This window comes from Micropterus dolomieu, linkage group LG11, assembly GCF_021292245.1.
Source record: "Micropterus dolomieu isolate WLL.071019.BEF.003 ecotype Adirondacks linkage group LG11, ASM2129224v1, whole genome shotgun sequence".
Taxonomy (NCBI): Eukaryota; Metazoa; Chordata; class Actinopteri; order Centrarchiformes; family Centrarchidae; genus Micropterus; species Micropterus dolomieu.
The window spans coordinates 26,798,549-26,821,589 of NC_060160.1; the positions used below are offsets into that span (position 1 = coordinate 26,798,549).

The following is a 23,041-nucleotide window of genomic DNA, read 5'->3' on the forward strand; positions in this document are numbered from 1 at the left end:
TTCAATGACGGCTTCTCAACCCTGGTGTAGATGGCTTCCTTGACACCTCTTTCAAACCATCCATCTTCTCTGTCTAAAATGTGCACCTGGTGGTCCTCTGTCCTTCAGATGTAAGTAGACAGCAGAGTCTTGACCTGAGGAGTTGGCCCTTCTGTGTTGAGCCATGCGTTTGTGTAGTGGTTGTTTAGTCTCCCCAATATACAGGTCTGTGCATTCCTCACTGCATTGGACCGCATACACTAGATTGCTTTTCTTGTGTTTGGGTGTGCGGTCTTTGGGGTGGGGTTTCATCACTTCCCAGGAAACTCAACAAACGTAACCTATTGGCCTCAGGTGAAGATACCAACGATGGTCGTTCAGTCTTGGCCACAGGTAGTCTCAACGACTGTAACGACTGTCGTCACAGCAACAAGGAACACTAACGAACCAGCGGTATCGATGACCCGGGATAACGACCCCACTGAGGTTGAATAGCTGAGTTTCCCTGCCAGTCAGTCAGAACTGAAGAAGTCCTTTGGATGAGGGACGAAACGTCTTCCAGTATCTTCAACCAAGTCCAGTTGCCCTTCATTTTAACCCTCGTTGGATAACTATGACCTGGATGACTGAGAATCTTCATAGACACCTTCAGACAGAAAGGTGTACGTGGGCGTCTTATGTCATTTAGGTCATTGCGGGTGTAAGTTAGGTATGCTGGAGAAGACCAGCAGTCAAGAATTTTAATTATGTGGTCTGGGATTCCTTGCCTGGAAGCGTTGTAACAGAACAAATGCCCAGAGTATAGTTCAGTGGAAATTTTGGATTCGAATAAGATTCGACGAAGGATATGGTGAAACCATAAGCATGTAGCCACTTTCCCCATCTCCGTGACAAACAGAGGGACTTGGGGGAGTCCACGTAGTTGTCTATGGGTTCATATGGACTATGAATTGAGAAGTGAGAGGTTGATAGGTTGCGGTATACTGGACTGGTTAGTCTTGTGCGTTTGAGGTGGTAAATGAGTGTCAGTGGAATGAATGGAAATATCAGACATGGTAGCGCGTCAACTTGGATGATAGTGAAGGTTGGAGGCAGTAAACTCAGCAGTGCAGAAAGCCAAAGAATGGCAGTTGAAGCATGGATTGTGGGACTTTATCAGCGTATGGAGTCAGATAAATCGCTAGGAGGTCTGAAGTGAAGGACAAGTGTTTTCATAACCACCAAAGTAAGCAGAAGGGGCTGTGTCTGTGAAGAGCTGAACGCTTTGGGCTTGGTGACGTGGTCATCATTGAGGAAGGAAATGCCATTCCAGTAATATTTCCTAGTGGCTATGCTAATAGGACTTCTTGTGAATGTAGGGAAAGGTGGGCTGGAAAATGGGCTGATCCTGAATGTTTCTCTGACTTCTTTAGCCAGCAGTTTATTGACTGTTTCAGAGTTGGTGATGGCTTATTGAAAGTTGTAGCATGTGTAATAGGAATCTGGTATGATCGAGGTGGGAGGAGGTGATGAGGCCCAAGCAGATGGGATAGGAAAAGTAGCAACTAGGGAAGATGAAAGGATGCTGGGAGGGCTGAAATTATGTGCTCAGGTTGTTAATGAAGCTTGAGAAATAGAGAGCCAGGTAGTATCAAACCCTGAACCACCTCAATCTCTTTCTCATGAATTCTCTGAGAGGTCTGATGTGGGGTAATTCAGCTTCTTTGACCGTGGGACTGCCGTGACGTCATTGGCGTTGCCCTGGAACCGGCGCTGGTGACGCAGAACTGCTGATGAAGCTCGGTGAAAGGCTAAAAAGAATTGCATTTTGACTTAAAAGTAGTTTCAAAGACTTTTAATTTCTCCAAGTTAACTCAAAGCCAGCTTTGATAAAAATCACCATAAAATTTTCAAGGTGTGAAAGTGATGTATGTGTGTGTTGAATTCAAACATTATTTCAGACTCACAAGAGAGTGATAAAAATATATATGGAGAGAGAGAGAGAGAGAGGGCAAAACAATTCCACACCTCCTACACTTCTTCTCAACTCTTTAGGCATCCTCTCACTTTCCAGCATTGTGTTAAACAATCCAGTTAAAAACTCCACTGCCATCTCTCCCAAACATCTCCATGCCTCCACAGGTACGTCATCTGGACTCAACCCGCCTTTCCACTCTTTATCCTCCTCATTGCTGCCGTCATTACACCCTTGCTAATCCACCGCACTTCCTGATTCACTATTCCCACATCATCCATCTTTTTCTCGTCTGAGTAATCGGTACAAGTCCTTTTCTTCTTCCTTAGTGTCCAGTATCTCACACAACTCGCCATACACCGTGCTTAGCCGTTGCCACCTCTCTTTGCCTAATGCTGCATCTCCTTGTACTCCTGTCTACTTTCTTCATCTCTCTGACCCACTTGCCAAACTCTGTTTTTCACTTTACTGTATTTCGTCATTCCACCACCAAGTTTCCTTGTCTTCTTTACTCTGTCTAGATCCAACCAAGTACCTTCCTAGCTGTCTTCCTCACCTTTTCAGCCATCTGGCAATTCTTCTCTACCACCCAGCGCCTGTCTTAACTCCTTCCTGAACTCCGCACAACAGTCTTCTTTCTTCAACTTCCACCATCTGGTCCTTAGCTCTGCCTTCACTCTCCTCCTCTTCTTGCTCTCCAAAGTCATCCTACAGATCACCATCGGGTGCTGCCTAGCTACTTTCTCCCCTGCCACCACCTTGCTGTCTCCAATCTCTTCAGGTGGCCCCTCCTGCATAACACATAGTCCACCTGTGGTTTCTCCACTCTTATACTTCAACCTTTGCTCCTCCCTCTTCTTGAAATACACTATTTCCAAAAGTTTTAGGACACCCCTCCGAATCATTAAATTAAGGTGTTCCAATCACTTCCATGGCCACAGGTGTATAAAATCAAGCGCCTAGGCTGCAGACTGCTTCTACAAACATGTGTGAAAGAATGGGTCGCTCTCAGGAGCTCAGTGAATTCAAGCATGTTAGGTTGCCACCTGTGCAATAAGTCCATTTGTGAAATTTCCTTAGTCAACTGTTAGTGGTATTATAACAAAGTGGAAGTGACTGGGAACAACAGAAACTCAGTCATGAAGTGGTAGGCCACATAAAATCACAGAGCAGGGTCAGCGCATGATTAGGAGCACAGTGAGCAGAAGTCGCCAGCTTTCTGCAGTCAATAGCTACAGACCTCCAAACGTCGTGTGGCCTTCAGATTAGCTCAAGAACAGTGCGCAGAGAGCTTCATGGAATGGCTTTCCATGGCCGAGCAGCAGCATCCAAGCTTTGCATCACTAAGTGCAAAACGTCAGATGCAGTGGTGTAAAGCACACCGCCAATGGACACTAGAGCAGTGGAGAATGTTCTCTGGAGTGACTGTCTGGCAATCCGATGGACGAGTCTGGGTTTGGCGGTTGCAAGGAGAATGGTACTTTCCTGACTGCTTTGTGGGAAGTGTAAAGTTTGGTGGAGGGGGGGTTATGGTGTGGGATTGTTTTTCAGTAGTTAAAATCAATAACCAAGGCTTCAGTAGTTCAGTAGTAGTTGTTTTTCAGTTTTTAGTTCCAGTGAAAGGAACTGTTAATGATTCAGCATACAAAGACATTTTGGACAATTTCATGCTCCCAACTTTGTGGAAACAGTCTGACTTCAACCCGATAGAACATCTTTGGGATGAATTAGGATGGAGACTGCGAGCCAGGCCTTCTCGTCAAAAATTCCCATGAACACACTCCTGATTGAAAATGATTTTCTTTCCCTACTCATATTTATTCCTTTTCTTGGTTAGTGTTGAAATAATAAGTTTATATCACATTGTAACCTGAAGAAAAGCTCGACAAATATACTTAGCTGTCTGTGCTTACTTTTGCGCATATCTCTTACCTGGCTGCGCAAACTAACATTACAAAACATCCAAAAATAATGTAACAAAGTACATTCATGAAAGTACTTTTCTTGAGTACAAGCTTGAGTTACTTCTAATTTACTTGAGTGTTCCAATTGTATGCTACTTTATAATTCTATTCCACTCACTACATTTCTTTTGACAGCAGTAAGTACAAGTTACTTTCTTGCAATTCTAAATCTATAGAAAACATGTGATCAGTTTATAAAATCAGAAGCATTGTTACGGATTAAACTACCAGTAAATTATTTACATTAGGACTGCTGCTTTTTTATTTTTGGAATAGATACCTGATCAATCCATGATAATGCAGTTAAAGTTAGTCCCATATGAACAGTCTAGTTAGAAACACAAGAGTTGGTGTTGCATTGAAGAGTGGTGCCATACTGTGCATGATGAACACAAATTGAATCAGCATGAAAATGTGGAATTTACATGTCCTTGTGCATGCTAATGGAAAGAGTTAGCAGCTCCAATACAGAAATATGTCTTGGGTGTTTGCCTTGAGAAGCTGTAATTGGTCGCAGTCTGTAATGGCTTCCCCCATTCACAGAACAAAGCTTGTGTAAGCTCCTGGAGATTCCTCTCCCCTCACCACCTGTCTCTCTTCCTTGTTGCTGTGTCTAATCCCTGAGCGAGATGGTAGACATTATTAGGCATCAGGCTCCCTGTCGCCTCCTGTTAGGCAGACAAGAGGCTCCATTCTGGCTCTATTTGCATGGCGGCTCACTGGTGGCAGGGCGGCAGATAGAGAGAGAGAAGGGGATAATAGGAAACTGTGCCGTCGAGGAGTCATATTTTACTGTCATGGGTTGGAATGGGGTGCTTCTCTTTTCATTTAAATTTTTCTTTAATTTGTTTCTAAGACTCTCTCCAGACTCTTTCTCTCTCTACTTAAATATTCTTGGACCAGTCACTTTTATGTCATTGCACATACCTGGTAGATGACTTCGTAACGTGAACGGCATATTTGTATTATTTACTGGGTGATTGTCAAGATGGAGGATAAAATTATTCTTGCTGCGATTACTTTACAGAGTTGTAAAATCCTTCCAAATTCAAAACATTGTGCAGCTTTTTTGGCGTCTGAAAAGCCCTAATACTCATTGATGTTACTCAAACCAACATTCCTGGATTGTATATCGCCTTCTAACATGTACCTAAAGCAACAAACAGCCACCAAAGCTGCCCTCTTCATTAAAAAAAAATAGTGCTGTTGTGTGTCTGAACACCTGGTAACACCACACCAAGCACACCATTAGTTGTGATCAACAGCCTATCTGACTGTAAGCAGAGCTGTCACACTGACTCATTTCACTTGTCAAACTAACAGACCTGTGTAACGCCCTATTGTATTATATGCAGTCCCCATTTTCTGTTATAACTGCAGAGATTATCTCTGCTCTTGAATTGACCTCAAATCTGATAATCTATAAAGTAAAACCAGATGTCAACGGTATTTGCCTAGGGTTTACAAATATGTCTACTCCTGCTAGTCAGCCAAATGGCATGTTTGATCTTTAAAAAGGGCTGATCTTCCATTAACATCCGCTTAATTAAGTTATAAATAAGTGTTATGGCTTTTATTGTAAATGCCTGAAAACAAATAAGTGTGAGGAAAAATAATCAAAACTTTACCCTTATTTCTTCTTTTTTAAACTCCTTGTATCATGTATTTATTTTATTATTTTTTTTGTGTGTCTGTGTGTGTATGTATGTGTAATCCTACAGCTATAGAGGTTTACATAATAGTAACTAAAAATGCCCTGTAAAGTAAAGCAGAAAATCCAGTGAACCTGTTCATGACTGGATCAGTGATGTCATGATGGTTTTAGGGTGGAGAGGAACAGACATTTTGGGGGTTGACGGTCGCTGGTAACTGAGGGGGGATGCTTGGACAGTTGTGTTTTCTGCGCTTGACTGGGTGTTGGTAAGTGAGCCAGACACAGAGGGCGGGGATAACCCAGTATCAGTGACAGTGTGGTTGTTGGGAGGGTGTGCCTACAGGGCATGTATAATCTAGGTGAAATGCAGTTCTATGAACCCTGGAGAGGCTTTGCGTTGTTGGTTTAATCAGGTGCACAAATAAAATCAATGCTACAGTTTGAGGCTTCATGTCTGGGTTACTGGGTTTAGCCCTGGAACAGATTATGTATTCATATTTGGTACACATTTAGACTAAACCCATCTTTTAAAAAAAAAATCTCACTTTTCTTGGTAAAAACCTCAAAAGCCTGGTAAACACCCATGTTTTTCAAACTCCGCACCCACAGTTTACAATGAAGGCTTTCTCTTAAAAATAGTCTCTAAGCCCAAGCTGAAATAATGCTGGTAACATCACTATTTTAGATATTTTAGATTTGTCGAAGTGCCACCAGACACATCATACAACTGCTTTTACAGACAAAGTAGTTTGAACCTCTGTGGAGTGCCCCTTTTGAATTTTGCCATGTCATCTGCAAAATGCTGTCTCATGCATGGAGGAACAGATTCACCTGCATCAAGCACATAGTCTCCAAAATCACAGACCGTACCACTCCTAAACTCAGACCTTAACATCAATCTATTACAAACACAGTGTGTACTGTAATGTACCCCTCAACCCAGTCTCTGCACTTGACTCCCATGTGGTCTCAGGAACAGGTTCCCAGTCTGGAAAGAGGATCACTTTAATAGAAGCTTTGTACTCTCTGCTCAGACTGTCCTGCATATGGAAACCGCAGATATGTATCCTTTATGAATGTATATAATGTGTGTTTTTAGGTGTCATTGATGTTTGCATGGATGAATCAATGTACATGTGGCTTTAATCTGCACATACATATGTGATTCACTATACTCAGTTTATCAATATACTATCTAAATATAACAGAAGGGATGCAGAAAATACAACACACTAACACCTTGTCATGTGATTCAGACCAAAGCCACACTTGGCGAGCCACTCATGCAGTCCCATACTGTGCCTTTCCCCGTGTAGGCAGAGATCATATGCCAACAAACAGCAGTGGCAACAAAAACAACAGACCGATGACAGACCAACAGAGATGAAACAGAGAGAGCACTACACTGATGAACACTGTATTCATTTCACACTGTATTCAATCCCTCTCTCCTGACCACTTTTTCAAATTTTACCTAATATTAAACAATATTTTGCGCTGATTTTAATCGATTAAATGATTGATTATTTTTGCGGGGGAAAAAAACTGACATTGTGATGACAAAAGTGGAATCAGATCAAACTTGAACTTTCAACCTAAAGGCTCAATAAAAACAGAAGTTATTCTCGATATAACTTCAGCTCTATTGGTATGTACGTAGCCCACTTCGCTGGTTCCACTTCGGTGCCCTGAGAAGAATGGATGCACTGACCACCATCAGCTGGTATAACCTCCTATAAATAAGCAGTCGCGCTGTCGCCGAGCTATCTATGAACACAAGACGGGACCAGCTGTTTATGGAGTTAAATGACGGCACGCATACTGATAGAACTGGATTCATTCAGGTAACGCCAACACACTCTGCTCTCTAACAGCTCCTATACATTGTTTGATTTTGGGCTGTCCCAGAAAGAAAATGACAAATGTGAGAGAAACTTAGTGAAAGCTTTGAGTTTTAACCTGAAACAGTAGTCCTAGATCTGTGAGTCACGCTGAATGAGATCTGCAGCTTTGGCGACCAAAGATGTCAAAATTCTGACAGTTCAGAAATACAGGAGAAAAGTCAATGCTGGGAAACTGCTGCTATAACTCAATTGTGTAAACCAACTATTTAGAATATGGCATGACGTGGCCCAATGCACTGGCTGACACCAACACTGGAAGACATACACCGTACACCCAGAGACCACATTGGCATATTTCTCTGCTATATTCATTTTTTTTTTATAAAAACTGTGCTGGCACTCTGGCCAAAGCTTCTTTTCTACTTTGCTGCATTTTCAAAACATGAGGGCGCCGCAGATGGATTGTATGGAATTGATAACATCTCTGCTTGCATGTGTGTTTTTTTTGGGGGGGGGGTTGTACTTTTTTGATATGATGTTATGATTTACCAGACTTTCAAGACATAGTCTGACATGCCTCAGAACTGATATTGTACAGTCTCGCACAGATTGAGACGAAGATTTTATCAGAGGGCTGTCCCACCAGCTGATGCAGTTGTTGTGTACAACTTCAAAGGCGCTAGCTAGAATACACATCTGGCAGCCCCTCATGCTGTCCTGAAGCGATGCAACTGTCTCTGGAGAGTATCCCGTCAGAGGAAACATGCTTGATATTTGCAATATGTCACAGATCTTTACACTGTTGTCAATGGCATGTCAGCAGCTGAACTAGATCCCTCCTGAAGTAAAGCATACGTGGTTTTTGAACGGTCACGTGAACCCGCAAATGCAATGTCTTCTTGTGTGAGCCTGTGTTGTTAACAGCTTTTCCAGTGTTCCAAATGATGGGGTGTATTAAAGTGATGTGACTTGCCAAATGGGCAGCTGTTTCTGACAAAGCATTCCGTGTCTGTCCTCAGAACCATCTCACACAACGTGCAATGACCCTGAAAGATTGCTGTGATCTCATAGTGTATACGGGCCTTTATGGACTGTTGTTATTGGTTGCCACCAGATGTGAGGTCCTTTTAACTTGACTGGTGTCATACAGTATATAAGCCATATCCCTGAGCTCCATCTGAACAGATGTGGAGGTGATGGATTACACTGCAGCCTGAGAGATGTCCTCCACTACTACAGCCCTAAATACTGCAATCAATGGTAAATGGACTATATTTATATGGTGCCTTTCTAGCCTTCCGACTACTCAAAGTGCTTTATACTACATGTCACATTCACCCATTCATACACTGATAGCAGGAGGTAGCATAAAAGGTGCTGTCTAGATGGCAAAAGCCAGGTTGGGAATTTTGCCATGACACCGGGGAACCTCCTACTCTTTGCAACAAGTGCCACGGGATCTTTAATGACCACAATGAGTCAGAACCTCGGTTTAATGTCTCACATGAAGGACAACATATCCTATAGCACAGTGTTCCCATCACTGCACTGATGCATTTGGATCTTATTATTAGGACCAGAGGGAAGACTGTCCCTTACTGGCCCACCAACACCTCTTCCAGCAGCAACTTAGTTTTCCCAGGAGGTCTCCCATACAGGTACTAGCCAAGCACAAATCTGCTTTCCTTCAATTATTCAGCAGAAGCAGGCTACACGCTGGTATTGCTGCTACCCAAGGACGCTTCGACATGCAGACTGGAGGAGCCGAGGGTCACACCACTGATCTTCCAATTAGTGGGTGACCCCCTCTATCCCCAAGCAATAGCCACCCTTCATGTGCCTTGTATCTTGTAGTTTCCATGCTATCTTTCTGTTCTTTTTCAAACATGTCTGATATTTGTGGCTGACACTGGTAACTGATGACGTCACCTGTGTGTCAACTGTACCTACCCTGAAAGCTTTGTTTTACAAAGTTCACTCACCTCCAGTTTCCTCTGTAGGCTACGGTCCCTGTTGCTCACACCTCTCTATCCAGTAGCTCACCCAAACTGTGCTTTTCTCCTTCTTTTTAGGCCTTTTCAGTACTAATGGCACTGCATGTAAACAGTGCAAGCTGGTTGCTGTCCATGTTTGTTGTTGGTACAAGAACATGTGACAAATTTGTTCTCGTTGAGTTGTCTACTGCCAGAACTTCAGCTGTTACTGACCAGTCATTCAGTGTATTGTCTAGTATATTTACTCAGTTGTAAGGTTTATACTCCTCCTAAAAATCTGTGCAAATTGGCGGAAACCATCTTTGTGTGTCCGTTCTTTGTAGTCTGACCATTGGCATCTTTGGTCTTACTGTCATTAGTTGAGACAAAGATTTTAACCATTTTAAACAAAAATGAATTCTGCTTCAGTTACCTAGAGGTAGCATACACCATCAGGCACAGTAAGCACAACCATTTTGACTATTGGAGAACTGACACCATGAATCATAATGTGACTGTATTGCTGATGGTTGTTGTGATGAAGGTTGTTAAGGCATGTGATTACAAATAATTACAATTTGTAGCTTTTGGAACAATAATACTTAACACATGAAACCAGCTGTGAATAATAATGACAGTCTAGTGTCTGGACCCTCTTTGGCTCTGTTCATGCTTGAATGATATGAAATGTTGGTTTTAGTCAAATTTAAATGCATCGTTCAAAATAAGACTTTTCTTCTGACTTTAATAGAAAGTATATCAGATATCACTGTGTGAAAAATCCTTCAGTTTATAGTTTTGTCATTGGCTGTGTGTGCGTGCGTGCGTGCGTGCAATCGATCAGTGTTTCCTGGGGAGCGACAATGAACTCACTCATTGGGTAATGAATTGTGGCGACATTATGCAAGTAGTATGCTAATCAGCTAATCAGGTTTGATTGCATTACAGAGGTGTGTACTCTTGCTAACCTTGAGGAGACTGATAATCAGGAGATGATGAGCTCTGGGAATTCTCTGCTTCTAACCATGAACACCCAATACATCTCACCCCCCTCCCCCAATTCATTTCACTTCAGTTGAACGGGGCTTTATTGGCATGGGAAACAGACATTTACATTACCAAAGCAAGTGTGAAATAATAACATGTACACGTCGGTATGCACCACCGGTATCGGTCATGTCATCGGGTTCACCACCAAGAATGTGTGGAAGAAGGGTTCTTATTTCTAATCTAATCTAATCTTGCAACCCTCTGTATTCACTTTACTCAGGAACCCACGCCTGTGCCTACATGTCTTTGTGTGTGTCTGCATTGCTCTGCTCTCTCTGTGTTATCCCGTGGGTCTGAAGTGCTTCTGTAGCAGGGTCCACTCCATCTCTTTAACAAGGTGCCACCAGAAATAACATGACCCACATTAAAGACCAAATAGATCCAAATAGAGAACATAACAGGAAACTCTGAATCTCACACTCCTATTGTCATAAAGAACGGATGAGAGCTTCGTGACAAGGTTTGTGGTGCCCGGATGCTCTTTTTTTTTTAAAATGTAAAAAAACTTTTTTAACCTCACACTCAAGTTGAACACATGAATCAGCAAACCTACATTAATACCTGACAGTGACGTGTGTCTAGTATGTACATTGAAATCAGGTTCTTTTATACTACCAAGAAGGTTTAATTGTATTTTTTCTTTTTAAGGGTTGTCAATGAGACTTGACCTGCAGTCCTTCCCACTTATTCTGCGTTCTCCATTTTAGATGTATCTGATCTGTTCAGCTTATTAAGATTTATCTGAACAAAAACCTAAATTGAAATATATTTTGTAAATCGGAATGTTTTTGAATATAGTTTGACCAGAAACAATTAATATTTGAATATCTAAGGCTTTTTAACAGAGATCCCTCTGGTATAAGCTTGCCTACAGTTTAGTGTATACAAAGAATGAAAAGGGAATTTGATCAAATTCGGATAAATTTTTATTTTTGCTTGGATTTACATTTACCATTTCTTTAAAGAATCAGAATCAGCTTTATTGCCAGGTATGTGTACACATACGAGGAATTTGACTCTGGATTGTACATTGCTCAGGACGTGCTTACTCACACAAAAATACAAAATCACAATAATAAAATAAAATCAGACAAACTTCACTGTAGATAACACAAATATATACACTATGAACAAAAACAATATAGACATATTGACAAATAGTGCAGTGAGCCGAGTGCAAAGGATGCAGGAGTATGTACATGTCGGGGGTGGATGTGATATACAGGTACATTTACATGCATACATACAGTGCGATGAAGCAAACTGAAATAGAGAATGGTAAATAAATAATGTGCTGATTAGAGACAGAGTTACTGGGTTATTATACAGGAATTGTTCCTGACACTGTGAGTCAGAAATCAGCTGCTCATCAGAGTGATGGCTTGAGGGAAGAAACTGTTCCTAAGTCTGTTGGTTTTGGCGTACAGTGCTCTGTAGCGCCTACCAGAGGGGAGGAGCTGGAACAGGTTGTGTCCGGGGTGAGATGGATCTGCAGTGATGTTTCCTGCCTGTGGAAATGTAGAAGTCCTGAATGGAGGGCAGGTTGGCACCGATGATCTTTTCTGCAGTCCTGAATGTCCGTTGTAAAATTGTATATGCTTTCCATGAATTGTAGACATAAGTGAAATGGGGCCTCAAATTAGAGTGTTTGTCTGCAAGATCTTCAAATTGTTTCTAAATCTTTAAAGTTCCAGTAATCATTACTTTTGTATTATGAACTAATAAAACGGTCATGTGAAAAAGACTAGCGACTAGCAAGTGAAGAACAACCATTAAACAGCCAGATTTAACAAACCAGAGTTAAATAAAAGTGTTTTTATTTGTCTGCCTGATGAATAAATAATTGTTTTGTTTTTTAATTGTTAATGTTGACACATTAGCTGCACAAATCTTTATTCAAGGCTGAGGTTGTATGAATAGAACTGGATATATCATCTGTATCGGCAATTGTATGCTAATACATTTAACCATAACAACTTTATAAGGTGATATGTCAGTGATGATGTCAGTTATGGAATAATATAATCAAAGTTGCAATAATAATGACAAATGCATATTAATAAAGTGACAAATAGATAAATTAAACTACAATAGAGCTGAATGTGACATGAGGCCTTTTCTATTAACAGACATTCTGGTGATGAGTTCTCAATGTTGTTTTGTAACCAGAATGACTGATGTTGGCTGTCCAGTAACAATTTTTGAGATTAGGAAGCGCAAGATCACTATCAAAGTAGTACAACACTGTGAGGGAACTGGAGAATTATCATCTTAATGACAACTAAAAAGGTATTGACCTAAGACATTGTTTGGATTGGCATCCGTTTGAATCTGTTGACTTCAGCATTAATATGTTTTGAAATTGTTCCGATTTTTTTGTTTTTTAGGTGAACTTGTCTACTATTGCTACATCCTCAAAATAAAAAAAAAATAAAATCTATGAAATGATTTAAAATTCAGTTAAAACAGTTTGAATAGAATGAAACCATATTTAAAGTCCTTTTTTTTGTTTTTTTAACAGGGCTCCCTATGGGACAACATCTTGACATAACAGGACTGTCTACTTTACAGGCCACTCCCTAAACCTAAAAACCTCAACCATTAATTTTCTAGGCCAGTACTTCACAGAGATGTAGGAAGACGGGCATAGTTATGTGCCTTGGAGGAAGCAGGGCACTGGGACAGAGTTTTTGAGTATCTCTGGGAGTATCTCTGTCATTTTAGACGGGGAACCTTATTTGTGAAATTAGACAGAACTAATTCTGCTGAGCAAGCTGCTTGGAGGCACAAGGTATTTTTTTTTTTATTAAAGACTGTTTGTTTATATCTCAGCATTTTAGTTTGGGAAGACTGCTCATTTAAGGGCTGACATATTTACAGTGCAGCATTACAGTGGTTACATTTCAAACAGTATGTCCATTGTAAATGCCTCTACATTAAAAAACATAAAATCAATATATTCAACAGACCTGAGTAAGTTCACTAAGGCATTTGTTGCGGACATGCTAGCTGCTTGTTTTACAGCTGATGCTAGCACCAGATGTTTGACATATTTTACTAGTCATCAAAAAAATAGAGCTTTGTTAATTGTCACTGACAAATTCTTTGGCCAAATTTACTGATCCCCTGAAATGAATAAATTAAAAAAATATAGACGTGCATGTAATTACAAAAAAATATTATACACATTATATTTAAAATATATAACCTGTATGAAAGTATCATGTTGTGTAGACTTATAGCCTGATCTGAGGGGAGATTATTTATTAAAATTAATTAAAATAGATGCCACATTTTCATCACTACGTATGTACAATTGTGGGCTGTGTGGACATCTTTAATCTAATTGATTAACTTCAACCCCAAAATCTCTGCCAAATCTACCCATAAGTGCACTGAAAAAAAAGTCGAGTTGAACTTGCATAAAAATAATATGTACATCAGTAGCACATATTTATTTTTAGTCAAAATGATTCATTTCAGTTTAATATACTGAATTCTTACATGTAAAACCAACATGATTTGATTATGTTCAAAGTTATTTGTTAATGTTAAATATTAAATTATTCTGTAAATACCCAACATAATTTGTGTTAATTTAACATTTTCCTTTAATGTTTAGTGTATTCAGTTATCACTTATTAAAACAACAAGCTTTTTATGTAAAGTATATGCATTGTTGTTCTGTTAAATCAACTTAACTTGCTGAAGTTAGTCTCATAGATTCTGCATATATTCTACATACTGAAAGTATTTCTGTATGCTTATTTCACTCCTGTAACATTTTCAGAACAAATAAGGCATACACAAACATTTCTTTTGAAATTGTATTGTCAAAAAATAGTTACTATCAATACTTCAATCGGTTCAATGCAATGTATACACAAATAAAGGGATACATATACAAACCGTTCTCACATTAAAACAAAGCACCTTTTTCCTTACATAGACACTTGGTAGCCAAGTTATCAAGAGTGCATTGTAAACATTCTGCTACAACCTGAGGCAACACTGTTGGTCATTAAAAACCTTCTGAATGACCTCAAACCAGCATCAATAGGGAATTATACTACAGCCAGATTAATTCTGAAATGTCTTGCAAAATTATGCAAAAAAGTGCAAAATACATCCACTACAATTACAACCTCTTAACAACAAAAAAGATGAATGTAATGAAATCATTACACTCTGGTAAATGTAAATCCAGTGCTTGGAAAGTTATTGTGCTCCTTGCAAGGGTTCTAGAATTAAAGAGTAATAGAATTAAGGAGTAGTTGCTTTCCCACCACTTCTATATTTCAGTTACGAAAAAACTAAATCTCACCTACATATTAAAATAGGGAAAGCTGTTGGGATCTCTCCCGCATCTGACAAAGCTGACATAAAATGAAAGAGATACATTTTGCCCCACATGGCCCTGAGAGAAATAATTTGCTGAAACAAATACACTACACTTGCAGTAAACAAAGTCAGAGCAAGTGAGTTGCATAAGTGTCAAAAGTCCAGTCAGCAATGGTCCATATTCCAAGAAGAAAGGGTACTGTTGTATCCAGGTTGCCTAAAATGGCAAAAGCTCACTTATAGTTTGTTTTTGAGTCCCTGGGCTTTCTTTGACAGCGTGTTGTCGTCCAGCTCCGTCACAACTTCTGGAGCACTTTGACAGAGTACTTAAGTTCAGGAGGGTAGTTGAGGTTCAAGGCATACATTAGTCCAAACAACATGGCAGCAGCTAAGGCAACGTTGTCCAGATCATGCAGTACCACCTGGCCTTCCAGGACAATCCCAATGTCCTCTGGTCCATCAGTGGCATCTCACGTATTCCCATGGTCTCCTCAATGGCTCCTTGGTTCAGGTCTTTGTCTTCTGCCTGCAGAATGCACAGTCACAAAAGAAGCCATATGAGAGGAAATAAAAAATAAAACCTTAAGCCTATTATGCACAGAATCCATCATACTAAGTTTATGATTAAAAAATGTTTTGCTCCTGTTTGGAGTTGTTTTTTTATATATTAAGAGTCTCCACTTACTCAAGTCCTGTGTTGTTGGGTTTTTTAAATCACTTTTACCTATTTAAGATTTTACCTAAAAATACAGTTAGCAGCTTGGCATTAGGAAATGTAGCCGTACCAAAGCAATACTCTAATGTTTTGTATAAAAAGATCAATGTATTTTATGTAACTACACGGGATCTGTCAGTGAATGTTTATGAATTTGAATTATACTGCGTCTATTAAATGGAATATCAAGAGGTCAGCAACTAACAATTCTGTCATTATCAGTTAGTCTAATATGTCTCAGACTTTACTTGGGTATATGTCTCAATTTTGAACTGAAGCTAATCAGTATTTTATTTCTTTCCTGACAACTCAGTGACTCACGCACGCTCCACAGTCAAGAGCGTACTACTTTCACAGTGCAGTGTGACGTCCACTGTTTCATGAACCACACGTCACCTGATTTCCGGTCAGCTCTACTACAGTACTGTTAACTGCCGATCTCCTTACAGTGCTGTTTTATACTCATTTAGCCACTTTTCACTGTTAGCTTTGCACATACTTAATAGTGTTTACTGTTCATTTTTGTGTGTAGAAAGTGAGCTAGTTTAGGCAGTCAGCTAGTCTAGCTTGCTACTAAAATGAATTATAATAATGTTAGGATACAAGCATTTCATAGGTTACAAGCATAAAGCAGATATGTGTCTTGTCACTAACACAGACTTCAGTGTGCAAATCCACACACTTCACTGATAAACCACAGAAGTGTTGAGTAACAACAGGCTGCATGAGCCCCAGGTGTCTGTTCTCGGCTGTTCTCACGTGTCCAAAATACCTGCTATACACCCTGGACCGACTGGTGATGGTGAATGTCTTCTTCCTAATGTTATCTACCCATTTTGCCCTTTTGTCAGCATCAGTTTGGGTGAGAACTTTCACACAGACTGAGCAAAACTCCATACAGCTGACAGCACTCCTCCCTCATAAGCCATACTGCTTTTCTTCATTTTAGTAGCCGACAGGCTTGCTGAATAGCTAAGCTAGCTCGCTTTCTGAAAATACTAAGGTGATCAGATTGATGAAAACACTGCTTATAAAAACAGTAAATACTATCGACAGTATGCACAACATTAACTGTGAAAGTGGCTAAAATAAGGATGACACAGCACTGTAAGGAGATCAATGGTGACATTAATGGTACTGTGGAGGTGACGTCAATCTCAAAAGTACTGAACCCTAATAATTATATACAGTGTATTCTCTCGCTCATTTTTCCAGGTCTTCATTGAGGTACACACACAGCCCCTTGAGTATGCATTCCCGCCAAACATCAACATTTCTTTAGTACCTTCATTACCAAACATAACCAAAATGCTGCATAAATGCAAAACAAACCTACAGGCAGACTCAGTCGAATTTGTGGTCTGTGACAACAAATACTGCACCTTATAACCTTCATGGCAGCAGGATTTATTACAAGACTGTATTAGACTGCAATTTATTTTACCTAAGATTGCGGCAAGAAAATACCCAGGATCTTTTGAAAGTCTGGACAATCTAGTTTAAACATGCCCAGTGTTTCCCACAGAATGACAGTGCAGTCGATGTTGACTATCAGCTATATACAGGGTGCTAGCCTCGAAAATCCAGCTGCATTCTAACATTAACATAGCTCTCCTTATTAGCAAGGCTCTTTACATGCTTGCTAATAACTTTTTTTTAAAGCTGGGTCTCCAACATTGACAGCGTTGTGTTGGACAGATTTGTGCAGCTGTGTTCACGAGGGAGAGGAAGAGAGAGCCAGAAAGAGAGGGACAGGTGAGAGAGAGAGAGGGATGAGCAAGAGGATGTGCTGTGCAAATGCGCTATGGTGCTCTACAATCAAACATGATTTTAAATAGGCCTAGTAAAAAAAAAAAAAAAATCAATATGTGGCGGTCAGCGTTGATATTATGGAGGGCCGCCACAAATAAATGAACGTATGGGAAACACTGATGTCAAATAAAATAAAAACGTTTGTACATTACTCACCATTACTACAGGTACGAAGCGGAGATCTCAACTGGAGGAACACCAAATACCTATCCAGAAAAAGATGTATACATATTATTTCTACTAGCTGGTGAAGCATCCTGTTTGTGACACAGCATATCCATCCAAATTAAAATGATAAAGGTATTTGAATAATACTCAGCATTCATCCTTTATCCATCACAATATTTAACAAAAATAAAACATTTTAAGTCAATAAACTTGATTTGAGATTAATTTTCTTGCCAATTTTAATCTCAGGCAGCACATCCAAGCTTTAATTCCAACAGAAAATGTAAATTATTAAACATGTAAGGATAAAGTAAGAATCGCTCTAATCAGAGTAATGCACCTCCTCTACGTGGAGTTACTGGAGATAAAGATATTGAGGACATTGGAAGGATATCTATGTATTGTAAATAAGTGCTGATGTTATGAGCAGTTTACCTTTCACCAAGCTAAATTTAGAAAACACAGAACATTAACTTTACCGACTTTATCAAGTACTGCTTTCTAAGTAATAAGCACAGAGCATGTGCACTGTCATAAAAAAACTGCAGTTACACTTTAGCCTGGACTAACCTTATTAAGAATAAGTTGTGAAGAATGTGGTCGAAGAATGAATGCTTAACGTTCCTGATAAGTGTGACATAAAGAGCATGTTGAATTTCATTTTGCAGCAGTCTGCAGACTAAGACTACATTAAGCTAACTGTTACCTCTGAAAGTCAGTGACTACTGTACCGGTTGTATGAATGTTCAAACTATAAAAACACACACTGTGCACACATTGTGAAATGTATTAATACACTTAAAATAAAAGTCACCCTCATTAGCATAGCTAACGCTAGCAAGTAGCAACGTTAGCTAACTGTAGCATTACCATTAACTATTCATGTTGCTCGTTTTTGCTAACTTAGTCCTTAAAAACCTCAGCTCAGTGAACATAATGCGTCTAACAGGAATATCTATAATGCAGACAGACATTTGACAAGATTTAATTACCTTTACCTTGTGGAGAGCTCTCCAAGCATTGAAGGGCTTTAGCAAAGCTAACGTTACCGCTAACGATTGGTAACGATAACGTTAGCTAACCTTGACTTTGACAATGACTAATTTGTGTCGCTCGATGTTACTGGCAGATAAAAACCTCAACACAGTTAAAACGATGCACCTAACGTGACTAACTTACATCTGTTTCTGACCAACATGACAAAGTTGCATTACCTTTACTGTGTGAAGAGCTGTCCAGACTGACGAATTCAACCGACCAAATCGAAAAAATGGCGCCCTCGGTGAAGTTTTCATTCAAAGAGCTGCTCCCAAGAGTTTCCAGACAAAAACATAACAATTTCTTTTGCTCTTAACATGACTGAGACTTAAAAATGAAACATCCATCAAGATTAGAATAATTCTACATGATTGACATATTTTCAGAGAAGGAACATAAATCACGTCATGTATGCGAACTGTTTATTTGTAAAGTGAACAACCCCCTTTTTCCCCTTTGTTCAGTGTGTTGGCAGTGTTGGTTGTATTTCACAACTATTTAAATAGAACTTTAATCATTCAGTGTGATTTCTGCATGTGTTTAAGTCCAAAGTTAATGGCCATGAAAATGTGTCTCTCAAAGCAGTATATAGACATAAAAACTCAAAATCACCTCACTACCTGACCTGTTAATGTTTCAAACTGTTAACAGTGGAGTATAAAAATCAGGGAGTGTATCTCATCTTGAAAATTCTTCATGCATAATGCAAAGCATGAACAGTTAGATTAGCGCGTTTTTTTTGGGATAATTTTTCATAGTCAAACCTCTGTATTCAGGAGCCAAAGCGGAATTATTTGCTACAAAATGCAGCTGAGAACAGTCCAGCAGAGCTCTGCTGCATTGTTACACAGACCAATACAATGAATTGTAACCCGTTCAGCTGAAGATGTCAACCCCAATAGTCCAATTGCCCCAGAGCAACACATTTCGGCTGCAGAACACTCCCTAGACGACATTTCAAAGAGGAGGTTGTGGGGGTGGGGGAGTGAGAACACGCTTCAGGGGAAGAAAAACATGGCGTCGATCTGGGAAACGATTAAATCCAGATTCCAACCGACAACATTTCTCACCCCCCCAGAGGGGAGTGACATGGGTAGCGGCAGAGAAAGAAAGACAGAGGGAGAGAGAGATGGAAGAGGAAAAGGAGAGATTATGAGTGAGAATGTGCCGGTTATCTTAATTAAATGGAAGTGCATTTTATCCTCCTGCTATTGATTTCTGCCAGGAGCACTGTGTGTATTTCAAAGGGAAAGTGTGCTCTGTAATACTGGTTTGGAGGCTGTATTTTTTTACTCATGGCGGATGTGACTATTGCAGTCAACAAACTATTGAGATAATCATTAAAGGGAACAACAAAGCTGAGCTCTAAGAAACAATGTACAGCTGCCAGACTCTATTTCGCTCCCGCTTTAGTGCTGCAAAGCCACATGTATAAATAGATGACATGTGATATGGATGAGAGAGAAAGAGAGAGTAGTGCATATTTGCAAAGGTGTCTGTTTGCATGGATGCTTTCTCTATTGTGTTTGTGTGTATCTCACCCATAAGCATTCTATGTGCCAGTGCTGCTACCCTCCCAGGGACAGCAGCCAGGCTGCACAAGTCGCAGGCGGAAAAGCAATGCATTTTTATTTCCCTTTCCTCCCCTTCTGTCCTCCCTTCATTCATTTTGATTTTGGGAAGTTAATGTTAACAGTTTTGTCAAGCGCACTGTGCTCCAGGCAACACTGCTTAAGTGTATCTTTTGCAATTTAAGTGACCTGCTTTCTGGCACGGCCTTTTCCCATTACTGGGAATGACATTTCATTTAGACTCCATCATTCATCATTCCCACTTTGGGCTCCAGCTCTCTCTCTCTCTCTCCCTCCCCCCCCCCCCCCCCCCCCCCCCCCCCTTCATCTCTAACTTTATGTTATTATTTTACCTGTGTAATTTTGCGATCTTTTTCCTCTCCATTGCTCAGTCTCCCTGTTCACATTGTGACCATGTTTGATTGACACCACACAGAGAGGTGTTTCTCTTGTTTAGCCTTTACTCATATAATCAATGGGCTGGGCAAAATAATAGAAACACCTGTCAGTGTGTGTGTATATATATATATATATATATATATATCCTCTTTATATCTGCTGCCCTTGGGAAATATCATAGACGGATTTAATATCCAAATCCTTTATTTGTGGATGACATTCAACTCTATTTCTCTTTCAAACCCAGTGAGGCGTTTGGATAATCTAGGCTCCTAGACTGTCTGAACGCTATTAGGGACTGGACAGCAAAAATGTCTTTTTACAGCTCAATGCTGATAAGACAGAGTTTCTGGTCATTGCTCCAGGAAAACCTACCCCCATGATTTTGCAATATATTGGGCCACACTCCTTTACTGCCCACTCCAACCTGTGATGCAATCCGCATCGTTTGACACTCAAGTTAGACAGCCAACCATCAGTATACTGAGATCTGTAGTTTTAACAGCTGAATTAAAGATGCTTGTTGCATTTATTTCATCTTCCATAGACTACTTTAACACGCTATTCTCATCACTTAGCATATCTGCCCTTCATCTTCTACAAGTAATTGACAATGCTACCACAAGGTTATTCTCTGGGGCAAATAGACAGTCTCACATTAGCCCTATCAACCCATAGATCTCTTCACTGGTTCCCTGGCCCATGTGGCTGAATGACTACGCCACTCATCAGCTTGCTCTCTTAGGTCTAAGGTCTAGGCATTATATATTGTCGATCATGTCAAACACACACCTGTCGGCTTCCGCTGCTAAACGCCGGTTCCCAGAAACCCCACAGTGTTTATAGCCTATTTACGTAATTGTACTAGGATGGCGCTGTTCCGTTAGGTTGGTCTGTCTAATGCTGGACCCAGTTCAGCACACGATCCGGCTCTCTGGAATTTAAATAGACGTATTAGCCAATCATCATGGGCCAAGATATCATCATGGTCCCACATGGACACTAATCCTTGCATTGCATTTGTCCTTTGCAGTGCCATAGCGCAGCTATGCAGCATTACGCACGAGTGCCACACAGTATTTATATGTTTACAGCAATCACACTATGTACTTCACATCTTTCCTAAAACTGATCGCTTCAGTCAGTGGTATCCCCACCCTGGGATATCATTTAAAGATGAAGGTTTGTGTGTCTGGCCTGCATCATGATTAGGACAGATGATGAGGTTGGAGTGTAGTAATTGTGCGAGAGCTGTCACTGCCTTTATTTCAAGAAATTGTTCATTTACACAGTCCATATGTGACTCTTGTCTGTGAGAAGCGCTATACACATAAAGTTTAGTTACTTGCTAATATTAACCTTAACCAAAGTACAGAACTCAGGATGCAAGTCCCGCTCTCTGGTTCCAAAGTCCTGCACTTTATCCACCCACACAGTTTGGGCCCAAAAGACAGTATATTTAGATTCTAGGTTGGCATATGCTATACACAATGTTTGTAAAACAAAAGTAAATATATATACCGTGCTGGATGGATTTTGAAAGTTAATGATTTGACTCTGCTTTCATTTATTTTTAAATAATAATAAATATATACCACAGTCCATCTTGGCCAGTTTTGCTAAAGGACACTTTGACATGCAGACAGGAGAATCCAAATACAGACCCTGCGACTAATGGATAACCACTCTAGCATAGCCGCCCTATGGGTGGGACTGAAACTATTTCTGTATTGACATACAATTGAGTCTGATGTAGAGCTAAATTGATTTTGAAACAATGACCCTGATGGTCTGTGTTTTCCTCTGGACAGGGAAGCCTTCAGATGTTGGTTAAAAAAAACAAAAATTAAGCACATTTCTCAATTTCTCTTAATCCCAACAATATGCATTATTATTAATGTATCTGGGAGCCACATGAGCACAACCACCCAGTGGAGTTGCCCAGAGGTTTATGTTTATTTATTTGACAGTGAGAATGCACAATATATGTATTAGACAAAAGCTAATTCTAACCTGCAGTCCCTGGGCAGGTGCAGCAGGCAGTGGGTGACAAACTCGTCTAGCCTGCCAATCTAGAAAACAAAATATCTTTGAGCAATCAGTGATTGACTCACATTCCTTAATGCCATCACCCTGTGGGATCCAGACACTTCACTTAACAAATCTGTGCTTAATGTCACAGATGCTACAGTCCTCTCTCAGGCTGTGCCACATGTGTTTGTTCTTTTGAGTTAATGATTTCATTGTGTCTCTTCATGGAATGCATTTTACATAGCTTTACAGTTATTCACACCATTGGTGGCGGAGCAACTTGGGGTTCAGTGTCTTGACTGGACACTGCACAAGCTGGCGATCGAACCTGGGGACTGTGATTAATGGACGGCCTGCTCTGCCTCCTGAGCTCTAGCAGTCCCTATTTGTTCACACTTTGAGAGACCAATAGAAAGAGAGACAGACAGGAACAAAAGACCTGCTTTGAATTAACTATCCAGAGGGTTTGTGTGACTGTGTGTACGTGTATTTTCATTTGTGTATATTCTGTGCGATATATATATATATATATATATATATATATATAT

The 23,041-nt window shown here is 40.1% G+C and overlaps 1 protein-coding gene and 1 long non-coding RNA gene across 2 annotated transcripts in view; one reads left to right on the forward strand and one right to left on the reverse strand.

The window, feature by feature from the left end:
• Positions 1–23,041, forward strand: part of nrxn3a (neurexin 3a) — a 198,669-nt gene that overhangs the window by 35,330 nt on the left and 140,298 nt on the right. The gene's annotated exons all lie outside the window — the stretch shown is intronic.
• LOC123978958 lies at positions 14,232–19,095 on the reverse strand. The gene is made up of 3 exons (XR_006827099.1): positions 18,669–19,095; positions 17,443–17,492; positions 14,232–15,285 (listed from the first exon to the last, which is right to left on the reverse strand). It is a non-coding gene; the product is annotated as an uncharacterized LOC123978958 (long non-coding RNA).